The 8,977-nt window shown below is 41.4% G+C and overlaps 1 protein-coding gene across 1 annotated transcript in view; it reads left to right on the top strand.

Annotated features, from left to right (window-relative positions):
* The window catches only part of GPRIN2 (G protein regulated inducer of neurite outgrowth 2), a 34,336-nt gene that overhangs the window by 231 nt on the left and 25,128 nt on the right, over positions 1-8,977 (top strand). The window contains exon 2 of the mRNA XM_032994088.2: positions 3,359-3,439. The gene's annotated coding sequence lies outside the window, so the exon portion shown is untranslated. The remainder of the gene's footprint in view (positions 1-3,358; positions 3,440-8,977) is intronic.

Here is an 8,977-nt window from a genome sequence, read left to right as displayed (position 1 = left end):
AAGCTTTAATCCCTGTACAAATACTCAGATTTATTAGCATTTACAGTATAAGCGTTTGTACAGTATGAACCGAATTATCTGGGGTGGGGGATAAGCTCTTTGCACTCGCTGTGTCTGTGTCTCAGAGCCTGGCTGCCCTCTGCCAGCAGCGGGCTCCGGGCCGCGAATAAAGGTCGGAGGTGCCGGGCAGACCCACCGGCTCCGGGAGGAGGTCGGACGGCTTCGCAGCCCTCGGGGTTCAGAGCCAGCTTTGCTCCGATTTCCTACCCAAAGGCTCCGCAAGCGCTAGCGCGGCGGGCCGGGCCGGGCCGGGCCGGGCAGCGCTGCGCACCGCGGAGGCGGCGGCTGCCCGTTTCCCGAGGAGGGCGAAGGCTAGCGGCCCGGGGGCTAGCGGCGGCGGGAGGCGCCCACCGAGACCCCCTCCTTCCCACCTCCCGTCCCCTCCCGTCCCGTCCCGTCCCGTCCCGTCCCCACCGGCGCTTACCGGGCTCGGGTTCCCGCGGCGGCGGCGGCCCCGCTGGCACCTCCCGCCGGGCCGGGCCCGGGGCTGCCGGCGCTCTGCCCGCCCCCCCCGCCCACTATTTAAGGGCCGGGAGCGCCCCGGGCAGGCCCTCCCCGGCCCGGCCCGGCCCCGCGGCTGGAAACGCGCGTTAGAGCAGAGCCAGCCCCGGCGGGCAGCAGCCGGCCTCGCAGCGCCGTCCCACCCCGCGCTGGGCTCTTCGTGCCGAAGCAGCCCACGCTGTCAGCCCCCGGAGCGCGGGTGGGGACGGGGCGCTGCCGGCACGGATTGCCAGCAGCGCGGCGGCTGTCCTGGCTGGGGAGGGACGGGTGGAAACATGCGGAGGAGTAGCCTGAACCTTCCATCAGCCCTAAAAAGAAACCCGTGCGACATCGGCTACGTGAGATTACTTCGAAAACTACAGTGATGCTCAGAAAAGGACTTTGAAATTAGTAGCTTAATTCTGAAAGTTCCGGTGGGCAGGAAATTATGGAGCACTTGTTTCAAACTTTCAACAAAATGCATAAGCACAAAGGAACACAGAAAGTCTGCTTAGACAATTTCAATTACAGCTTTTCCTATTTGTATTTACAAATGTAACAATCTCTAATCTCTCATGTGTGTAATAAATATAACCAAACAGATCTTAACTAACAAAATTACTAGTGCATAGTTCAGAAACAAAATTAGTCACCTTCACTTTTTCTTACTTGCTAATGCTTGCTTCTTTCTCAGCCGGTATGACAAGAATCTATACGTTAACTTTAACTACTGTTTGTACTATACATGCGTGTTCTGTTCACAACTATTGCATGCATTTGCATAGTGTCATTCAATTTCAAAGCCAAAGAAACATATATGAATTAAACCAGGAGGATTCTAATTAAATTCCCTCTGTTTCTGTGGAATCTTAGAATTCTTTTAATTGCATTTAAAATGTCCTACTGTAGATGTAGTGTGGTTTAGTTTTTTCTATTAATTTTTGAGTCATCCATAAGTAGGAAAGTATTTTGATCATTTTTACTCTAAAAAGAAAAAGCTCCATGTATTGCAGTTTGCACTTTTAACATAGTTAGCTATTAAATAAACATTGCATAGGCAATGCTTTTGCCATTCTTATTCCTACATTGAATTAGTAGAAATACTGAAGTATAGATTTTTTGCTCAGCAGTTTTCCACTTGTCAAGATAACATCTATAAGCAAGTTTGAAACACCTGAAAGTTTTGAGTTGCGTGTCAAAACCAACCACTGTCTGCTTTCTGTTACAGCACTCACGCTTGAGCTCACTTTTATGTCTGCGTGAGGGTTAAACTTGCCTTAAACAGCTGACTGCTTTACAAAACACTACTGAACACTTAAATGATCCTAGCCAGATGCACTGTCTCCCACACAAGCTGTGCTGCTTGTGTAGGGGGTGTGAAGTGTGTACGTCTGGGTAGCAAAAACCATCTGTTGATACAGTTCTTGTTTCAGTCAGTCAGTGGATGGAATGGGGAGAGCTCTGAGGAGCAGATCTTACCCTCTCCAGATTCCTGTGGAAGGAATGAATGGCAAAGCTGTTAAGCAGGCAGCTTCAATTTTGAATCTGTGCTGCACCACAAACTTCCTGTTGTCTAGTCTTTCTGTGCAGAGCTCTTGCACTGGTTGGAAATCAAAATAAATACAGGACATGAGGAACACAATTATACCCTCCTTTGTCTCTGATTACTAACCTCCTTCCTAGCCCTAATCCTTTACAGGTTCCCTGTTTCATCCTACACATCACCACCCTTGAAGGACCTAAAATTAATTAATATAAACCAAACATATAGATACTGCTTGCTGCATGTCTGGATGTGTCTGCTTCCAGCATGTAAGTATAGCAGAGCCCAGGAGCAACAGATGAAGGTTGTTTCTCTGCATCCACTCCCATTATGGTCCTGATTGCTTCCAGCCAGAAGCTGGTATGGTTTCCTTTATTGTTTTAAAAGCCCCGTTCTAATTTCCAATATAAGATAATGCTGATCTGCCCACATTCACATACTGTAACTTCACTACTGTATCAGAGAGAATTCTAGAAATGTCCCAAGAGACTGGCTGCCTAAATTTGGGCATTTTAACAAGTCTGTTCATTTCAAGTATATAGTATTGCCTTAACAAATATGTATTCTGCACATTCCAGCCTTGACTAGGATTGATTCACACTCTGCTTCTCAGTTGATGCTGTGAATATTTATTCAGTTGTGTTTCTCACCTGCTGGATTTGAAAAATAGTTTTGTTTTCTCAGAGAAAGATTGTCTCTGGAACAGCTGAGAGCAAGCTGAGAGTTTAATGTTTTGTGGACCTAGATATTGTACTATAAATATTCTAAGAATGCATTTTTTTGTAACATAACTTACATTTTTCAGTGTGCATATCCAGGTCTTGCTTCTTACAGTAAAACCTTGGCCTTTAAAAGCCCACATAAAAATTCCATTTATAATTACAAAATTATATTTACCATACTTCAAAATAATCACCAGGACATCCTAGTTTAGAGTACAAGGTAAAGGATGCGGCATTCTCCCCACTTTTTAACAATTTTTGTGGTATTAGCAACAGAAGGAAGGAGTCAGGCCCCCAAATAGTAATACATATTTCTTCAGTGTATTTTCCTTTGTGTTTTGTTTTTCTAACTCTGGTGGCACATTCCTATCATGTTTTTGATAGGAACATATATATATATATATCTCATCACCTGGGGAGATATCAAATATTGCAGTTTTTACTGTGTATGTCTGATGCCACTTTGCTTATAGGCAATTTCCTTACTTTGGTGGTAGTTAGTCTTGTTTTGAACACTGAAATGGTGATACCATTTTTATTTATGGCTTCTCAGGTGGAAGCTTTCTTCTTGCTCTGGCAAAGTTGAAACTGATGCTGAAAAGGCAGATGTCACTGGAGGAGATGTATAGGAAAGGTAAGTGTGAAAATCTGCTGTAATGTTGCTCTCAAACGCTCTGAAAAATAGAAAGAGAAGCTGGAAATGGATTATAGTTTCTTAAGGAACTGATTTTAAGTCAGAATACTGAAGCTAAAGAGTACTCTATCACAAAACAGTTTTCTAAAATGTGTTAATTTAAAAACAGTGTTGTCATGTTGCTCTTGAGACACCAATTTAAGCAACACGTTTGCATAATTTATCATAATATTCTTATAATTTCCACTAGAGTGGGTGAATTTGAAATGTAAGCTTTTTTTAAATTGGATATCTTTGTGAAATACTTGCTCAGCATCTTTTATACCATTCTGTTTACAGTCAAGTTGCCTGCATGTAATTACTTAATGCTGTTTGTAGGTACACCCCATGAAGAGAATAAAGAAATACTTAAAGAAGATATAGCTGTAGAATCACAAGCATCCACAGGTCCTTCTAAGTAATTCTTGCATAATTCAGCTGACAGTTTTTCTTTAAAGTCTAATCCCTACTGTAATTTATTCATAATCTTAAAATTACAACAGATCCTTTTCAATTAAAGGATTTTTAAAAAATTTTATCTTTTTAAATTTTAATCCCATTTGGCAGCCCTAGAATGATCTCTTAAGTCTGGGCATTTTAAGTGAAATGTATTCAAGTTCTTCTGTCTTCGCCTCAGCTTCCTTGCATTTGTGAATTTTGACTTTCACATTGGTGGTTCCTCCAGCTAGAATCGTGTCTAGAAGGAGGTAGCCTTTTTTTTTCCAATTAAAACATGACTAATTTTATTGAGGCTAGCGAATCAGCCAGGAACATAATAGATTAGGGTCTGCAGGGAGCATTGATGGGCACCCTAACTACAACAAATAGCTTACATCAAGTATTATAATTGTGAATGGCAGAAATAATGAGTACTTAGAATTTCTATAGTGCCTTTCATTCCCAGGCTCCTGATTTCTTCACCAGCATTAATTACTGGTAGTTAACCATCACAAAAGCTTATTGAAATAATAGTTATTGTTATCCTTATTTTATAGTTTGTTTAATAACTGGAGTTCTTCCAGATACACACTTGTGTAACTGAGATAAGAATTTCTCCCACAATCTACTGTTGGCCTTGGACTAACATCCAGTTCTTAGCTTTAGCGGGCTATGGATAATTGACTGTTTCAGAAAAGAAAAAGCGAAGGAAAGACCTACTTTGTCATAAAATATCCTTTGGATTCATTCTGGAATTTGTTAGTTTCTTTTCAAAACAAATAATGGGAATGGGAGCGTAATAGCATCCAGAAGAGAATGACTCTGCCAGAATTGTTTTCTCTCAGTTTTGCTGAATGAAGGTAGTTGCCTTTAAGCACTCTAAGTGTCTCAGGTTACAATTCAGAACAGCTCTCCCCATTAAATTACAGGTATGAAAGGGGGACAGAGACAGGGCCAACACGGACAATTGGGAAAAAATCTTCAAAAGCTGCCTTGTTTGGTGCCTCTAGAAGGGCCTAGGGAGAAAGACAGCAAAAGAAGAAAAGGGGTGGTGGGGGAAGGAGAGCATTAACTTAGTTTAATGGGTTTTGATTCCTACTTTGGGATTTCATTTTAGCCGAGTAAAACCCCTGACACTGCAGCTAACCTTGGTAGCCTTCAGGGAGAGGCAGGCAGAAGGCTTTCTGGACCTGTGCAAACCTTCCACCTGAGTGTATCTGTCCCATAAGATTCCTTCTGGGACAGAACTGCTCAGTGGAGCCACAGGCACATGGCAAACTGCTACTGCTTGCACTGAGCTGCTGTAGAAAATAGATTTTTTTCTGTGCTTTGATACTTATCTTTTGCTAGGTATTTTAAGTCCCTGACAGAAACACACATTTGCTTTCTCTTTAGGGCCTTCTTACAAATCTTTTCAGCAGTATACCTACTGATATAAAAGTGTGCATAGGTAAAGTCTGCATATCAGCACTTCTACAGATCTCAGAAATTTTTTTTTTTTTTTTTTTTTTACCTTTTCCTTTCACATGCAGTATGCCTTAACTGTTGGTGTTGACCAGTAACAAAATTTACGCAAGCTTTAGCACCACCTCGTGTCCAAAGTTGGGCTTCGGTGTGAATCAACAGAGCAAAGTTCTCTTAAAGGTGACTTTTTTTTATTTTTTCCTCGTTTTTACTCTATGAAACAGAATGCAGACGATGTGCCATTTTATTCCTTTCAATTGACTTTTCCTTCTTGTGTTTTACAATAGGAATTTCAGAAATATCAAGTCTGCTTTTACTGGAACATGTTTCCATGGACGTGGGGTTTTTTTGCTAGTGTAAATTGGATTAAGAAAGTTAACAGCTGTTGCTGTTTTAAGAAAAAAACAGTACAAAATGTTCCTTTAAAATTACTTTTCTTAACAAGCTTCAAGTTCACAGATGATGTGCACAAGAGATTTTTTGTAGAGATTTTTGCAGAGAAAATGATTTGTGAAGCTCTGGCTTGCATGGCTTTAAAGGTTTTGGGGGGCAATACCTGGTATTTTGTTCTGGTTTTATACACCGCTTAGCCTTGGTAATAGTAATCTAAACTTTGTGACTTTGACAAGGCCTTACAAGCTTACTTACGTACACATGCAAAACGAACTGTTTACACAGCTGTAGCAATGAACAACAAATGTTGCTCTAAGGCAACAAACAATTTATTTTAAGCAGTATTTCCTAACTCTCACTACTCCCTCTGGAACAGATAATGGATTTAGGCCAGACATATTGTAAGGTATGAGTACTCTAAGACAAATGGGGAGGGATCACTGAGCCAGCAGATGAATCTGTAGACATAAATGCATTTTATGGTTTGGGTGAAGTGCATGAAAGCACAAAATCATATATATGGCATAGAGATTATACCATATGTAATATAGCCCTAATTGGTACAGCTTTATGGGATGCAAACTTCTACCTGAGAGCAAAATTTGATGTTTGTCTTGGGAAACCTATACAGCTGGAATGAGATACTGACAGCTGAAGATCTATTTGCTTTAACTTACAGTTGTTTGTGCAGGCCAATGCACCTAAAACCACTCCATGTATAGCAACAACAGATTTACAGATGTCTTCCCATACATTTTTGTGGGTTTTTTTTAAAAAAAGATGGTGTCCAAAAGCCTGAGCAAGTCTGTAGTGAGATCTTAAGTGTCAAAGATGTAAGAAAAAAATCGTAACAATCCTGAGTGGAGGAGAAAAAGAATAAATTTCTCGTATAGTTAAGTGCTTATTGATCTGCCTAAGTGATCCCTCTCTCTCCAAAGCGGCCAGGAGGTGGCAGGGTGGGTGCCATCCTTGAGCTCCCTTTGCTGGCTTCCCTTTGCAAACTGCTGCACAGGGCAGAGCTGAAACCCGACTGGCATGATCTGGACCTTGCTTCTGGCTCTGCCAGAATAAACGGTTTGGGATGGTCACAGGATCTGCTAGTGACCATCTGAATATGTAAAGGGACTTAGTAGATAAAGGCACAGTGCCTTTTCTTAGACTGCTTTTTCAACAATAAGGAATTCCTGATCCGTTTACAGAATATTTGTCTGGTACTGATAGTGTCTAGTATACATCAAAACCACATAATGACCTCTCCTAAATACACCTGATACAATTAGATTTTGCTCCAAATACATTTAATTCCAAATGATATTGATTGGATTTGGCCTGTGCATGAATCTTCAATACAAAGGGTTAGAAATTAAATCAGGTATAGTGTAGATAACAAATGTCACATGGACAACATCACAGCAGCCATGTGAACTATTCAACTGGCAGCAGAAAAAAAAAAAAAACAAAGCAAAAAAAGCATGCAACCCCCCAAAAAAACCAAAAAGGGTTCATCTTAACTCAAATCCTCTCACAAATCTAGGTTAGAGCCTAGCCAGGGAGGGCCAAAATAAGCTGATGTGGGTGTACTTCATGTAGTAATCACTAGAACTATGAGTGCTGTAGCAAGAATGCTGTTCCTGTTGTTAGCTCCTCACTTAAAATATATGTGCAAATGTTCTAGTAAATGCAAGAAATATGAGAAGGATTAAAGTAATGCTTTCAAGCTAAGAAGAGTCAGTGTCATTCCCATCAATATTGTTGCCTTGCTTTACTCAGAAAGGTAATGTCTGAATGATAGAAAGCAGTATTTTTTCCCTAGGAGCTAAGCAAACAATTTCTGTCCCTTTCCCAGCCTGGGGCTCAAATGGTAAATTCTGTGGTTGGAACTGCTAATCTGAAGGACACCTGCCTACCGTTAGCCAGTTTATTATATAACTTTGGTTGTATGTATGGAGAAGCATGCTAGTTTTTAAGACTTTTGTTGATACCTTATTTTTTTGCCTACCAACATAATTTTTCCTCAAAAAGAATGAGCAAGATCTCTAACAATCTATTTGTTTATTTGGCAACCAGGGGTTGAAGGATGGGAGAGAGTTAAAAAAGGAGATTTTCTTTAGATTCCTGCGATCTATGAGTCAGTATGTCCATGAGCAAAGGTTACATAAACTAATAGATTAGAACAAGATTTAGTTGCATAAACACTGTTACTGCGTTTCAATCTGTCACAGAGTCAACCCTGCAGATTATTGCAGGCAGGGCTAGCCTGGGGTTTACAGTCCATCTCACCGGACTGCCTCTGGCACTAGATACACTTGAAATAGCATTATTCCCTTGCTGTGGGGCTGCTCTGAAATCTCTGTGTACTACTTTACAGGTCTTATTTGTGCAAGCCTTATTTAATAATTGCTCTCAGTTTGTGTCTAATTTGGAATGCCACCCTGGTATATTGGTTGCATAATAGTTTTGTCTCTGTTTCATTTAACCAAGGGTTGTGCCTCTTTGGAGGGTGGTCTGATATAGGCAGCCACAGAGACTAGATCCAAACCCTCTTCAGATTCCCCCAACTTTCCTGAAGCCTCTGTCCTCCATCCCTCCTCCTTCCATCATACTCTCTCCTCCACTTATCCTGGATGAGCCCCTCTGCTCATCTGAGAGAAGTCAAGGAGATCAGTATAGGAAGGCTCCTGGTGCATGGGACATGGGAGGGTTACACTGCCCAAGCATATTGTCCAGGGAAAGGGAGGCTGGATCAGGAGTGTTGAGTGGGCTAGAGTCAATCTACTGGCCATGGGAACAACAGAGGACTACATTATGATGACTGTGGTCTAAACTGTTTAGGAATATTCCAGGTCATATGAGAAAACAAAGCCTTTCTTGGAGCTGGAGAGCTATGTTTTTTCAAAGTGCATCAGGGTCAGAAATTATGCTCCCAGGCTGCAGTACTTTCCTCTTGTACAGTGTTTTTCTTGGTACTTTCCCCAGCTTCTGGCTGATACCATTTCCTCATTTTACATCTGGGAATTGAGGCATCAAAGTTCAAGTCTTTATTTAGATGCTTGACTCCCATTAAATAGAGCTAACTGTCTCTACAGCAGGCTTTGCTCATAGCACTCAGCCCTGGGCACCAGCTAAGATCTAGAAAAGACTCTGATACTTTTGTTTCTATTTGTTGTCCAAAGACCAAATAATTTTTGTGAATCACACCATTTG

Source organism: Tyto alba, unplaced genomic scaffold (genome assembly GCF_018691265.1).
Source record: "Tyto alba isolate M040663 unplaced genomic scaffold, T.alba_DEE_v4.0 Super-Scaffold_1, whole genome shotgun sequence".
Lineage (NCBI taxonomy): Eukaryota > Metazoa > Chordata > Aves > Strigiformes > Tytonidae > Tyto > Tyto alba.
The sequence above is the reverse complement of the archived record's forward strand: the minus strand, read 5'-3'. Positions and strand labels throughout refer to the sequence as shown.